Raw genomic sequence first — 16,254 nt, 5'->3', positions numbered from 1 at the left:
GCTGGGGTGAACAGGACCAAAGACCATTTGGGGAAGTCCTTCCACTGGGAGGGAATGGGCAAGGACGTTTCTACCTATGTCCGGTCTTGTGAGGTGTGCCAAAGAGTGGGAAAACCCCCAGACCAGGTCAAAGCCCCTCTCCAGCCACCCCCCACAATTGAGGTCCCATTTCAATGAGTAGCTGTGGATATTCTGGATCCTTTCCCGAAAAAGACACCCAGAGGAAAGCAGTACATACTGACTTTCATGGATTTTGCCACCCGATGGCCAGAAGCAGTAGCTCTAAGCAACACCCAGGGCTAAAAGTATGTGCCAGGCATTAACAGACATTTTTGCCAGGGTAGGTTGGCCCTCCAACATCCTTACAGATTCGGGAACTAATTTCCTGGCAGGAACCATGAAAAGCCTTTGGGAAGCTCATGGGGTGAACCACTTGGTTGCCACCCCTTACCACCATCAAACAAATGGCCTGGTGGAGAAGTTTAATGGAACTTTGGGGGCCATGATATGTAAATTCGTAAATGAGCACTCCAACGATTGGGACCTAGTGTTGCAGCAGTTGCTCTTTGCCTACAGAGCTGTACCACATCCCAGTTTAGGGTTTTCACCATTTGAACTTGTGTATGGCCGCGAGGTTAAGGGGCCATTACAGTTGGTGAAGCAGCAATGGGAAGGGTTTACGCATTCTACAGGAACTAACATTCTGGACTTTGTAACCAACCTACAAAACACCCTCCAAACCTCTTTAGCCCTTGCTAGAGAAAACCTAAAAGATGCTCAGGAAGAGCAAAAGGCCTGGTATGATAAACATGCTGGAGAATGTTCCTTTAAAGTAGGGGACCAGGTCTTGTCTTGAAGGCGCTCCAGGCCCATAAAATGGAAGCATCATGGGAAAGGCCATTTACGGTCCAGGAGTGCCTGGGAGCTGTTAACTATCTCATAGCATCTACCACCTCAAACCTAAAGCCTAATGTGTACCATGTTAATTCTCTAAAGCCCTTTTATTCCAAAGAATTAAGGGTTTGTCATTTTAGAGCTCAGGGAGGAGATGATGCTGAGTGGCCTGAAGGTGTCTACTATGAAGGAAAAAGTGACAGTGGCATGGAAGAGGTGAAAGTCTCAATGACCCTCTGGCGTATGCAGCATCAGCAGATCGAGGAGCTGTGCACTAGCTTCGCGCCGATGTTCTCAGCCACCCCAGGACAGATGAAACGGGCATACCACTCCATTGACACAGGTAATGCTCACCCAATTAGAGCCCAACCTTATTGGGTGTCTCCTCAAGCCAAAACTACTATAGAACAGGAGATCCAGGACATACTACAGATGGGTGTAATCCGCCCCTCTAACAGTGCATGGGCATTTCCAGTGGTTCTAGTTCCCAAACCAGATGGGAAGATACGCTTTTGCATGGACTACCGTAAGCTAAATGCTGTAACTCGCCCAGACAACTATCCAATGCCACGCACAGATGAGCTATTGGAGAAACTGGGACGTGCCCAGTTCATCTCTACCTTAGAGTTAACCAAGGGGTACTGGCAAGTACCGCGGGATGAATCTGCCAAGGAAAGGTCAGCCTTCATCACCCATGTAGGGCTGTATGAATTTAATGTGCTCCCTTTCGGGCTGCGAAATGCACCCACCACTTTCCAAAAACTTGTCGATAGTCTCCTAGCAGGATTTGGAGAATTTGCAGTTGCCTACCTTGATGATGTGGCCATCTTTTCTGATTCATGGGCAAAACACCTGGAGCATCTGCAAAAAGTCTTCGAGCACATAAGGGAGGCAGGGCTAACTGTTAAGGCTAAAAAGTGCCAAATAGGCAGTGACTTACCTTGGACACCAGGTGAGTCAAGGAACTATCAACCCCCTACAGGCCAAAGAGGATGCTATCCAAAAGTGGCCTGTCCCAAAGTCAAAGAAACAGGTCCAATCCTTCTTAGGCTTGGCCAGATATTACAGGCTATTTGTACCGCAATACAGCCAAATCGCCGCCCCACTGACAGACCTAACCAAAAAGAAACAGCCAAATGCAGTTCAGTGGACTGAAGAGTGTCAGAAGGCCTTTAACCAGCTTAAAGCAACACTCATGTCTGACCCTGTGCTAAGGGCCCCAGACTTTGACAAACCTTTCCTAGTAACCACAGATGTGTCCGAGTGTAGTATGGGAGCAGTTTTAATGCAGGAAGGACCAGATCAAGAATTCCATCCTGTCGTGTTTCTCAGCAAAAAACTGTCTGAGAGGCAAAGTCACTGGTCAATCAGCAAAAAGGAATGTTACGCCATTGTATACACTCTGGAAAAGCTACGCCCATATGTTTGGGGACGGCATTTCCACTTGCAAACAGACCATGCTGCGCTGAAGTGGCTTCATACCATCAAGGACAATAACAAAAAACTTCTTCGGTGGAGTTTAGCTCTCCAAGATTTTGATTTCGACATACAACACATTTCAGGAGCTTCTAACAAAGCAGCTGATACACTCTCCCGTGAAAGTTTCCCAGAATCAACTGGTTAAAATCGTCCTTGAAATGCGGAAAATATAGTTAGTTTTTATAGAATCAGTAGTATATCTAGAGGTGCATGTTTCTTATTAACTCTGGTTTCTCTTAGAGCTCCAGGAAGAAATCACTGCCAGTGTGGTACAGGCTGTCCAGCACCGTCTGTGATTTGGGGGGGGGGGTTGTCATAATCATACAGCTAAGGGTAGCCTAGAATTCCTCCTTACCTGTAAGGGGTTAAGAAGCTCAAATAACCTGGTTGGCACCTGACCAAAAGGACCAATGGGGAAAGAAGATACTTTGAAATCTTGGGGTGGGGGGGAAGGCTTTGTTTTGTGTGTGTTCTCTTGGGAAGTAGAAAAGCATCAGGTCAGACAACTCCTTCTCCTATAAACCATCCTAAAAGTCTCTCATATTACAAAAATTGTAAGTAAAAGCCAGGCAAGGGGTGTTAGATTATCTTTTGTTCTGCTGGTGAATTTTTCCTTTACTGGAGGGAGGTTTATTCCTGTTTTTTGTAACTTTGAAACTAAGCCTAGAGGAAGTTCTGCTGTGTTTTTGAATCTTTTGTTACCCTGTAAAGTTATTTTCCAACCTGATTTTACAGAGGTGATTTTTACCTTTTTTTTTTTTAACATAAAATCCTTCTTTTTAGAACCTGACTGTTTTCTCTATTGTCCTAAGACCCAGGGGTTTGGGTCTGTGATCACTTTGTAACCAATTGGTTAGGATATTATTCTCAAGCCTGCCCAGGAAAGGGGGTGTAAGGGCTTGGGGGGATATTTTGGGGGAATAGGAACTCCAAGTGGTTCTTTCCCTGATTTTTTGTTAAATCACTTGGTGGTGGCAGCATACTGTCCAAGGGCAAAGAATTTGTGCCTTGGGGAAGTTTTAACCTACACTGGTAGAAATAAGCTTAGGGGGTCTTTTATGCGGGTCCCCACATCTGTACCCTAGAGTTCAGAGTGGGGAGGGAACCCTGACAGGCTATAAGCCAATCACTAACAAAATAAGTGTTTAGAGGAAATTTCCCCTATGGGCAGGTTATTCAACAGTTTTCTCTTATGGGTTTCTGGCAATATTAATCTGAAACATCGGGCTCTCACGATTGTTAGATGACACTGTACTAGGTGGATTACTGATCAGACAAGGTGTAGAAATTCCTATGTTCCTAAATGTGTATCTAACAGCTTTAAAAAATATATACCAACCCCCATGCTCTAGTAATCAAGATGGAAATGTTTCATGATCAGGCTTTCATATGACATTGAGATTTTCAGTATTTTCTGGTGCTAATCAGGTTGGAAATACAGTACTGCAAAAAATGGTCTTACAGGGAGATAGCAGACAGGACACTGGACTGAAGACTGTTGCCAGATCTGCCAATGATTTAGGACCACCTTTTCAACTCTGAGCACTCCAGTTTTTGAGTACCCAATTTCAGACACCTGAACGAGATCACCAGAGTTCCTGAGCACCCAGAACTTCAGCTCCAGTCAATTGGAGCCGTGAGTGCTCAGCAACACTGAGAATTAGGTTATTTAGTTGCTTAATTTTAGGCAACTGTGATTTTTGGCCTTTGTGTTTAAAGTGAGGCACACACAGCTACAGGCTGCTTTTGCAAATCTGGCCCGAGAAACCTGATATATACTTCTTGTCTACTCAGGTCTCAATTGGTCAATCTATAAAGCAGGTCATGAACGTGTATGATTTTCACAAAATATTTTGAGATCTGCATATAAAAAGGAGTAAAATACCATACTAGATCAGTACTAGCACTGGTCAGAAAATGAGAATTATTTTCTGTGAAAATTACTTCCATGAATTTTTTTTCTGTGAATATTTTCTGAAAAAAATATCCTTTTTTCATTAAAATAATTTTGAAACATTTAAACTAGCTCCAGTGTGTACCTGTCCTGGCCTCAACCAGGAAATGCTGTAGTGCATGTAAATATAAGAAAATTAAGACAAATCATTATTAACTGTTATTATAAATAGCCTCAAAATACCTTTTGGTTTAAGCCTGGTTTGAGTTTTGGGTAATGTTCTGCTGCCTGGTTTGTTCAGTGCCTTCACCTCTGCTCCTTATAGTGGTTTTTCCCCTCAGTTCTTAGTGGACTTGGAAATGCAATTGTAGATGAGAATAAAACTAACCAACTTGGCTCTCACTATTAAGTTAAATAGCTTGCCAGCAGAATTAAATCATCTTCTCTGCCACACAACAATAGCTATGAAATCCCCTTGGAGTCAGAGAGAGCTGAGGGTTCACAGCACCTTGCAGCATTGAGCCCCCCTTGAACAGTAACTTGAAGTAATTAGGGTCAAATCCTGAGCTCCAAAACTCCAAATGAAGTGAATGGTCTTGTGTATGCTGACCTTCTTCCCCCAGCCCTTCAATAAAAAAGAAATTTCCCACCATTACCACTAATGGTGAGACTCTACTGATGGTTGAAACAGCGGCAGCTGTTTGCAGACAAGGCACAGGAGCTCCAAGTACATAGTCATCTGCCCATGCCCTGGGCAGGGCTGGATAATTCATTGATATGAATGCTGGTGGCCGTGGGAGCCTTGTCTATACCTCAGGAATCAGAGCCCAGCAATACTTTGCACTTCCTAATATCTTTTAATTGAAGCTCTCAAAGGTGCTATACAACATGAAGAAAGCCTCAACAGTACTCCCTAGTGAGGGAGTTAAAGATACTAAGGAATGCCTCACCCACAAATGGGTGGAACACTACAACTGTTTAATCTGGCCAAATATGGTATAAAATGTATGTTTTATGGAAAGATTTTATATAACTCAAGGCTAAGAAAGGGGCCAAATTCTGCCATCTTTCCTCACACTGAGCAGCGCTGTCTGTTTAATTCACATGGAAAAAATATTCACTGGGTAATTTCAAATAATGAATACATTCAAGGAAGTCACAAACTATTTGTGGACTTGAGAGCTTGATTTTCTAATCCATCTGAACACACTCACACAGAGTGAAGTTGCGGGTGCACAGCGAGCCTACTTCAGTACCCTGATTCAGGTCTGCCTAGCCACGTTGTAAATTAGGGTTGCACAGGGAGAGCAAATTATTTCCTGCCTATTATTCACTGAGCTCTATTCAGTACTAACTTGAGGCCAGGTTCTGCCACTCTTTTTGAGTATGACTGCACTGGAGCATGGTACTATTCCAGATGAGTAAGGATGACAGAATTGAGCCCATAGAAGGAATGGCGACATCACTAGCCATTAAAAAAGCTTCACTAACCAAGATCTAGTGCAACTCTTGCTCATTTGATAAGCATTTATTCACATGACTAGTCTCACTGATGTCAATGAGAAGTTCTAGTCCTACAGTCTATCTCACCTACAATTCACAGTACAGGAGAGCCTGAGAACTACTTTCCTACAGCAGAAGAAAATGTGGGGTTTGATCCTATAAACAGTTGCCACTAATAATAAAAATAATTCTTTAACTGCTCATTCAAACTAGAAAGAAGAGAAGACTTGATTTCACAATAGTGGGGATGAAAGTCAATATACCAGTTTTACCAGAGGGTAAAGAAAATATAAGAAATCGGGAGCTAGCCTAATTATCAAAGTTCAGAGGTTCAGTGAGGAAAGGCCAAAAAGTTCACATGCTTAACATAAACTATCTTCAAATTTCAAATCTGCTTGTATAGGGCCAAATTCTAACCTATATTCATGTAAAAACCCAACTGAATTCAATAGGAACTTTGCCTGAGTAAGCAGAGTGAAATCTGAGTGAGAACTGCATGAAATCTGTTCAAGGAAAGAAAAGTCCAAAAATATATTTTTTTTTCTTGGTATTTAGAACCTTTCCGTTACCAGCTGGAGACAGGAAGTACAGCATTATGCAAAAATAAAAATTAATTAAGAAAACTAAAAACAGCAGCTAAATTAAATATGAACCTCAAAAAGGGCTTGGTTTAAGTTTGTGTGTAAAGGTTCATGTTCAGCTTGGTTCTTATTTTATCCAAACCAATTTGCTCCTCTCTAATTAAAATAATCTATATTTAAAAGAGATTTACCAGAGCATAAGGAAGAGGATTTAAATCACATCAACAATGGAATTCGGTAACAATTATACCATATGCAGCATACAGTTTTCAATGCTTCAGAATAGCACATCAGAAAAGAAAACTCTTTGATGTAGCACACACTTAATCCTTAGCATGTATATCAGAACCTATTGAACACACCATATGAACATTAATCAATCTTTAAAACAACCCTGTGTGGTAAGTAAGTATTAATTCCATTTTAGAAATGGGGACATTGTGGCAGAGAATGGGGACATTAAGACAGAATGGGGACATTAAGTGACTTGCCTAAGGTCATACAGCAAGTCAGTTGCAGAACTGGGACTAGAACTCAGGAGTTCCTAACTTCCAGACTTGGGCTCACTCTTCTATACTACACTGCTTTCCTGAATATATAAAAGGATTTAAAAATTGCCGGTACAGAATGCTTTTAAACATAGTTTGAGAGAAGAAAAATTAGGGGGGAAGGCTTTGTCTTGTATAATAAAATATGAAAAGTCAGTAACTAGCACCTCCACATTACTACACTTACTCAAGAGAGATTTGTTGGAAAGAAACAAAAGAATTTGATCCCATAAATGGTAGAAACATGATAACAACAAAGAAGTCCAACAAATGCAACGACTAATGTGAATAGACACTGTTGGTGAGAACAACAACTTAAACTAAGAGCAAGACATTATTTACCTAAGGGAAAGTCTTCCCATCAGATCATGGATCTGAACTGAGAATCGGAAACAATACCTTATCTCTGTCTCAAACACAGATGGTATGTAACCGCCTTGGGGGTTTCCAAAATCCCTCCAACCATCCCCTGTACTATGGAATAGCAAGAGCAAAACTGATCAGAAAAAGGTGGGTTTTATCCCTCAGAAAATTTCTAGCTCTTTGTCAAAAATTCAAAACCTGAAAACATTGTGTGTTCAGCCAAAAACTTCAGTTTGGGGTTTTCAGATTAAAAGCCCTTGTTTGTTTGTTTGTTTGTTTGTTTTGGTTTTTGTGGAAAACAGACACTTTCTGTAAAAAAAAATTATCTAACTCAAAACCCAATTTTCAGTTGGAAAAAGTTTTACCTATGCACCAATTTCACTGCACTCAGGGCTCTCCATATACATAGAGGACAAAGGAGGATTTGGGGCTTTTTGAAAGAATTGCTCCCTTCTGTCAGACACACATGGTGTATCATGTACAGGAGAGCAAAATCGGAGTCCAGTGATCTTTGTATTACTAAACAACAGAATAGCATCTCATATAAAATGCACATATACCATTCAAGTCTAATTCCACTAAGCTGCCTAGTGGTACTCATAAAAACCTGGCAACACCTTCTTGGGTTATAAAGTGTTCAGGTGTTACTGAGAGAGGCAATGAAGTTCTAATCCTCTTCAGGAAAATGTGGAAAAGATGTTTGATCATCTGTATAAATCTGGCACATCTTCCTTGAGCTATGAAAGAGAAAAACCTTTCTTCAGCTTCATTCCTGAGCCTTATTTTCTTACAGGAGGCACCCAGAAGATTTTTGTAGGTCCCTTCCTCTCATTTTGTAAAAAGAATGAGTTGTTCGGGGCTATCAGACTGCTGCTGTTGGAAAACATGCATGATAAAGGCTCTAAGTTTTCAGCCAGTTATTTTTCAAGTGCAATTCTCAAACCACAGGATATCCGAACTTAAAGATGAGAGTGGATTTGATCCTTTGGGACATGATCCAGCCAAGCACTTAAGCATGTCCTTAACTTTAAGGGGATTACTCACATATTGAAAGCTGAGAGAACACTATCTCATCTACTTCATTTGTCTCAACTATATTGTTCACTTGCAAATTCTGCTACTTATATATGGCCAAATTTTACTTGATCAAATTGAAAGAAAGAGCTTCTATCCTAAAAAAGGATGATAAAAATGATTAGCTGTTCAGTTTAAGTTTGCAGAAGAGAAGACTATCTGAGATACATGGAGAGTTTTGAGTTCCTATGGAGCAGCAGCAGTATCAGAAGCGCATATCCCACACAATTGAGTTCTTGAGATTGCAGAGATTAAGCATTGTGAACCTCAGTCCTTCCCCATATCTATTTCTCCGAGTTGAGATTTGAACATTAGCACTTCAGTCCTAGCTTGTGAAGGAAAGTATCTGAAATGGACCTTCCAAAGGACTCCGCTGTAGATAGGAGGCCACTTTTTATTGTTTTATTCTTTTAATTCATTCCATAAATTCAAACTGACATTTGTTGATCTGTTATCATAGACAGACATAACCCCAGAAATCTTGAAAGCAACTTGGTGAACAATAACTTTGAGAACATGTCATGGCGGTGTCCTGGAGCACAGGCTCTGAGAGTGCCGGCTGTTCTGTATGCATTTACATTTAGTCTTTTTGCTTGACTTGTGATCTCAAATTTTGGAAGCTGATGCACAATAAACCAAAGCAGCTGGAGAAAGCTCTTCCTGGATTATATCCAAGTGGAGCAGTTGCCTGTAGGATTTCAGCAGCTTCCAAGGAAGAAGTTCAAAGACATCAAGGCGTGTGACAACTCTGGCAAGCTGCTGAAGTCTCATTAATGGAAAATTATTCTGAATTATTATTATTATCATCATTATTCTGAACTGTAGGAAGGAGTAGGACACACACACATGACACAGTGGGATCTTCATATGATCCCGCCTTAAATAAATAAATAACTGATTTAAAAAAAAAATCCCCCTGCTTCTTAGCTTATTCTGTTCATAGTTATAAAACCTCATCACAAAGACTTTAAAAATAATTCCAAAAGTCAATAAGCCAGATCTTCAGCTGGTATAAACTGGCATAGCTTCATTGTCGTCAACATGGAGCTATGCCAACTGACACCAGCTGAGACTCTGGCCCAATGACTATTAAACAAAAGTGTTCTTCCCAGAAAATGACATTGGAAATTGTATAGACACAGGGCCAAATTCTGCTTTCAGTTACACCACTTAAAATCCAAATAAATTCCACTGAAGTCAATGGATTTGCTGTGATTTACACCAAGGTAATGGGCAGCATTTGTCCCATATTCTTTTTTCTTACAGATACTCATCATTAAGAAAATGTACCTTATGGCTACATATGCCACAGGTTAGATAGCTAATAAATCATGCTAAAATAGGAACAATACAAGGGATTCCTGCAGCACTAATGAATTCAGGGGGCAAGATCCCTAGATGGTGTAAATCAATGGAGCAGCATTGAAGTTGATGGAGCTTGTGCCAATTTACTTCCACTGAAAATCTGGCTCTCATTCAAAATAGGGTTAAAATGATAAGGCAAAAAGTTCCAGTGATCTTTGTGGTGAAAATAACAATGCAGTTAGCAATTCTACAGCCCTCTTCACCTTCAATGAGTTTTATGAACATTAATTATTCTTCTCAGCATCCCTGAGGTAGCCAAACGCTCAGTCACACTTGTAGTGATATCTTAACTTTTATTGTAGGAGAAAGACTATATCAGGTCTAAACCTCAAAAGGTATTTGTTTGTTTTGTCTCTAAATGTCAATTACTCCATTTTTTTCTCTTTTAACTTACACCTCCATGCCTTGTGACTCAACCAAACTACCTGATCTGCCCTAGAGGTGTAACCTCTAGGGTCAGGGGGGTTAATGCTTCTTTTGTGGGTCTGTGTGGGAAAGCTTGCACTCTCACTGTGTGTACTCTGTCTGAGCGGAGGATAACAAGAGGACTATATCATCCCATGGGTCAGATTGTGTCTCGGGGACACAGACCAGGGTTAGGGCAATACATTGCTGAGCCATTATAGTAGCATCCCAGGGAAAGAATACCCTTCTCCTTCCTTGCTCCAGGTTTTGTAAAGGGACTGCTCAGTGCAACAAAAATAAGTGTACTTACAGGACAGCAGTCTGGGAACTTGCTGCTTTATTTAACTTCATCATGATAGAGCGGTGGTGGTGGGGAACAGGAAGTAAAGGAGGAATAGAGCATGGCTCCATCCCATAATGCTTGCCATAATTCCATGATGACCACTTTACTATCATAGAGGTTGGAAATAATTTGTGAATGGCCTCTTTCAGCAAATTACTACACCCTCCATGCCATCTCAGCTCCACTGTCCTGCGCACTGTGAAGGACAATAAGGTTGTTAACCTATCACCTTTCCTGAGCACTAAATTTACAAGAGAAAGAAAAATTCAGCTCTTACTGTTATTCTTTTTGGATGTGATTCACCAGTGCAGAGGGTCTGCATGAGGCCTGTGCAAATCTTAAGTCCCCCTCAAGTTCCCAAAATGGTGCTCAAGTGGTACCTAACTGTTGTACAGGCCTACTCTATGGGGTGAATTTCACTTGTTAGAAATCTCTGTCCCATTTATTTCTGTAATGTTACGAGTATTTTCTTACTCTTTTTATAACAGCTAAGCTGTAATAACCAGAGTTAAGGAAGATCAGGTTTCTTTAAATGAAATGTCAGATGCTTGCAAGACATCATATTCATATGGAAAACAGTATGTAGGACAGGAAGACCACTGGAATAAAACAACATGAATAAGCTGTTAAAATGCAAATCCAGAATTTGCTTTTGTACAACTTCCATAGGAAACAAAATAGTAATTATAATTTCAATTGGCCATAACCAAAAAACACATGTACTGTACAATTTTATTGTGCACTACTAGATTAATGAGTAAATCATTAGAGAATGCATTGATGGAACTGAATATATTCATAAAGAGCAGTTAGCAGATTCATCATTTAATAAAAATAATTAACCTTATATTTTCCAGTTTTTATTCACTTAGGAAAATGTTTTACTGGCTCAGGATTAAAAATATGAATATTCAGCCTGTATGGTCATGTTGCCATTCTACAAAAAATAAGCATTATTAATAATAATTTTCATTCCTAAGATTCACTGTATCATTCTAGGAGCCTCAGAATAAAAACACTAGCATCATTGAAATGTACCAGTAACAAACTACAGCACAAAATAACTAAAGCTAAAATTAGAAAGTGCCATGCCAAATATTATTTCCCATAAAAAATATTTAGACCTCTTAAATAATAATTATAGTACCTAGCTCTTTTATTATGCTTTTCATCCATAGATATCAAAATACTTTAGAAGAGAGTAAATATCAATTTACTGATGAGGAAACTAAGACACAGGTAGGTCCAAGGTCACCCAGAAATCCAGTGGTAGAGCCAGGAACAGAACCTGGTCCAGTTCTCTATGCACTAGGCACCGCTGCTTCCTCAATCCCAAAATATTCCAAATCTATCGTCTCTTCTCCATTTCCAGGGCTGGAGAACCAAAGCTACAAGACTGTATTTATCCTAACCTCAGAAGCTCTGGTGATCAAAAGCCCTAGTCTATGTGACCTCACCTGGTGAGATGGAACTAAGGGTGTGTGATGGGGTGTACAAACTCCACACTAGGCAACAAGGGGTTAAGGGATAATTTTGGGCTCAGCCCTGCCCCTTCCTCCTACACCCGCAGCAAATGCTCCATCTGCTGGAGAAATTAAAAGGCAGGGATTTAGCTTACATGGGTGGCAGAGCTAGAGGTGAGCCGATGTGCAGCCTACAGCTCCAGTAGTGCAGTGGGAAGCCCCAAGACTCTGATACAGTTGTCCAAAGGGGTCTTCCCTAAGGGAATGGAGGACCTACTCTAGAGAGGGAAGTATCCTGTGGGCCTTGGACATTGGTAACATCCTCTTACTTATTCTGGTTTGGTTTTCCCCACCAAGGGAAAGCCTTGGACTAAGCTGACCCGGGGGAAGGGGGGATGAACCCCCTGTTCAAAGCAGGACCAACACCAACTAAATCATCCCAGCCAGGGCTCTGTCAAGCCAGGCCTTAAAAACCTCTAAGGATGGAGATTCCACCGCCTCCCTAGGTAACCCATTCTGGTGCTTCACCACCCTCCTAGTGAAATAGTTTTTCCTAATATCCAACCTGGACCTCCCCCACTGCAACTTGAGACTTGCTCCTTGTTCCGTCATCTGCCACCACTGAGAACAGCCGAGCTCCATCCACTTTGGAACCCCACTTCAGGCAGTTGAAGGCTGCTATCAAATCCCCCCTCACTCTTCTCTTCTGCAGACTAAATAAGCCCAGTTCCCTCAGCCTCTCCTCATAAGTCATGTGCCCCAGCACCCTAATCATTTTTGTTGCCCTCCATTGGACTCTCTCCAGTTTGCCCACATCCTTTCTGTAGTGGGGACCCCAAAACTGGATGCAACACTCCAGATGTGGACTCACCAGTGCCAGATAGAGGGGAATAATCACTTCCCTCGATCTGCTGGCAATGCTCAGACTAATGCGCCCAATATGCCGTTAGCCTTCTTGGTAACAAGGGCACACTGTTGACTCATATCCAGCTTCTCATCCACTGTCACCCCCAGGTCCTTTTCTGCAGAACTGTTGCTTAGCTAGTTGGTCCCCAGCCTGTAGCAGTGCATGGGATTCTTCCATCCTAAGTGCAGGACTCTGCACTTGTCCTTGTTGAACCTCATCAGATTTCTTTTGGCCCAATCCTCCAATTTGTCTAGGTCACTCTGGACCCTATCTCTACCCTCCAGCATATCTACCACTCCCCCCAGCTTAGTGTTATCCACAAACTTGCTGAGGGTGCAATCCATCCATCATCCAGATCATTAATGAAAATGTTGAACAAAACCAGCCCCAGGACTGACCTCTGGGGTACTCTGCTTGATACTGGCTGCCAATAGACATCGAGCCATTGATCACTACCATTAAGCCCGACAATCTAGCCAGCTTTCTATCCCCCTTATCGTCCATTCATCCATTCCATACTTTATAAACTTGCTGGCAAGAATACTGTGGGAGACCATATCAAAAGCTTTGCTAAAGTCCAGATATATCACATCCACCACTTCCCCATATCCAAAGAACCGGTTATCTTTTCATAGAAGGCAATCAGGTTCGTCAGGCATGACTTGCCCTTGGTGAATCCATGTTGACTGTTCCTGATCACCTTCCTCTCCTCTAAGTGCTTCAAAATGGATTCCCTGAGGACCTGCTCCATGATTTTTCTGGGAACTAAGGTGAGGCTGACCAGTCTGTAGTTCCCTGGGTTCTCTTTCTTCCCTTTTTTTAAAGATGTGCACTATATTTGCCTTTTTCCAATCATCCAGGCCCTCCCTTGATCACCACAAAGATAATTTCAAAGATAATGGCCAAAGGCTGTTCAGTCACATCAGTCAACTCCCTCAGCACCCTCAGATGCATTAGATCCGGACCCATGGACTTGTGTATGTCCAGCTTTTCTAAATAGTCCTTCACTTGCTCTTTCACCACTGAGGGCTGTTCACCTCCTCCCCATACTGTGCTGCCCAGTGCAGCAGTCTGAGAGTTGACCTTGTATGTGAAGACGGAGGCAAAAAAATGATTGAGTACTTCAGCTTTTTCCACATCATCTGTCACTAGGTTGCCTCCCCCATTCAGTAAGGGTCCCATGCTTTCCCTGACCACCTTCTTGTTGCTAACATACCTGTAGAAATCCTTCTTGTTACCCTTCACATCCCTTGCAAGCTGCAACTCCAATTGTGCTTTGGCCTTCCTGATTACACCGCTGCATGCTGGAGCAATATTTTTATACTCCTCCCTAGTCATCTGTCCAGGTTTCCACCTCATCCACATAATCATTCAACATCTGTCTTTGAGCAATGAAACTTCCCAACAGGAATTAAACTAAGCCAAACATGCTCTGATTGACCCCTCTTGTCAACTGTATACCTGCCACATCCCATAGATTTACTATTAATACTCCTGGGGGAATTCTGCACCACTGCACAATACAGAATTTTGCAGAAATTAATGGTGTGCATGCAGAATTTCCTCCCCCCTCAAAATGGGCTGCAATGCTGCTAGCTGCCACTAGGGGCACCTGGACTCTGCAGAGCCCAGCTCACACACAGATACTGCCAGGGGGAGGGAGAGGGAGCTAGAGGGTTCCTGACAGATGCAGTTCCCAGGACGCCTGAGGGAAGGACATGGTGGCAGGCAGGAAACTCCATACAAACCTGGACCCAGCATCAGGCTTTCTCCCTCTGGATCCCTGGGCTCTGAAGGGTGGGGGGCCCACAGCTGGGCTCTTGGGGAAAGAGAGGGGCAGGTGTCTAGGCTAGGGGGGACCTAGGTGGCTAGGCTCTGGGGAGGGGACGGGGCTGAGAAACAGAAGCTGGGTTGTCATAGGGGTTTCTTTAACTCTCTACTCCTGGGTGAAATTTTGTGTGTATATTGTTACAGACCTACTTGCTAAAAGGTATTTTGAAATAAATTGCCAAAATAATTGAAACTGGCATTATTATGTAGTGTTATTTTGCCAAATAAAATTTGCAGAATTTTAAAATTGTGCATAGAATTTTAAAATTTTTGGCACAGAATTCCCCCAGGAGTATATTATGCAGCAAACAGATTTTCTGTATGCAAAGTTTTGGTAAGCAATGCATAAGGCCTGGGAATGACCTGCACTAGTTTTTCTTTGCTTATGCTGTATTGGGGCTGGAGTAGGAGCTATAGAGCACTTGACAAAGACAACTAAAACCTGTGATGTGCTATGACCACAGCTTGTTACACTAATCATAATCATCTCACGGTTACCCTGTTTCCCCTGTCTGGTTCTTTTATGCACCTGTTGTCTCTAGTACTTTGATTGTAAGATCTAAGTGTGACCAGCATTTCATTATATATGTGTACAGTGCCTATCACAATGGGGCCTGGGCCCTGGCCGTGGCTGGGGCATCCAGGCACTACTGTAACACAGATATCCTACAATGTGGAATAGTAATTAAACAGCAGAATCCTATAGTGCTTATAGAAGTAGCAGGCAAAAAAATTAGGACACCTCACATTCTTATTGATGCAGAGAACCCCAGAAGAAGTGCAAAACTTCAGGTCCATCAATGGTGGCAGCATCAGGTTCACCTATCTTGTATCTCCCGCGAGAAGAGCTCTGCCACCCACAGCATTCTTGTGGTATAAGAAATATCCAAGGGTAGACATACTGTTGTGGAAAAAATATAGCTCAGGGGGACAATCTTTCAAACTTCACCATCCTGCAGCTTAAGATGCTTCAGCTACAGCAAGCCCGTATGCTGGCCCCTGGGCTTATGATAATGGATTTCCCTTCCACAGCTGCACACCACCTACATACTGCCCTAATACTCCATCTTTGCCTGGGTGGAATGGATTTCACCTAGTCTGTGTGGAAAAGGGCCTTTTGCTTTCGTAAGAAACAAAAGGAGTCAAAAGTGACAATTGTTTTTTCTTTTGTTCCTAAATACCCAAGGCACATCTGAAAATCTCTCCCTATTCCCAACTATAGTCGATATTGCAGACGTAGACATAGGTAATGAGCATCAGAAACCTTGGAACTTTAAAAGACATTGAAGGTCACTGGGATCTAATTGCCCTCCTGTTTCTTTAACAGTTCAGACTAAACTTGGCAAATATTGTGACTAGCTTCTGTTTGGTTTGTTTCAAATGAAGATAGAAATAAAACAAGAATAAAAGGATCAAGTAGTTCAGTCTTTGTGTGGTAAGTGCATTGGACTCAGTTGTGAAGGAAAGAAATATCACTGAAGCAATAAAGTTTAATGATCAAAATGCAGCATGGGTTCTGACAAGTTGCTTCTTCTCCCTTTAAAATAGACTCAACTATTTAAACGTACAGCTATGTTGATATGACATGACAACGTTACCAATATT

The 16,254-nt window shown here is 41.9% G+C and overlaps 1 long non-coding RNA gene across 1 annotated transcript in view; it reads left to right on the top strand.

Moving 5' to 3' along the window:
- The first annotated feature begins 2,451 nt into the window (after positions 1-2,451).
- Positions 2,452-16,254, top strand: part of LOC122462231 — a 28,189-nt gene continuing 14,386 nt past the window's right edge. The window contains exon 1 of the long non-coding RNA XR_006284663.1: positions 2,452-2,639. This is a non-coding gene — a long non-coding RNA (uncharacterized LOC122462231). The remainder of the gene's footprint in view (positions 2,640-16,254) is intronic.

Source organism: Chelonia mydas, chromosome 1, assembly GCF_015237465.2.
Source record: "Chelonia mydas isolate rCheMyd1 chromosome 1, rCheMyd1.pri.v2, whole genome shotgun sequence".
Lineage (NCBI taxonomy): Eukaryota > Metazoa > Chordata > Testudines > Cheloniidae > Chelonia > Chelonia mydas.
The sequence above is the reverse complement of the archived record's forward strand: the minus strand, read 5'-3'. Positions and strand labels throughout refer to the sequence as shown.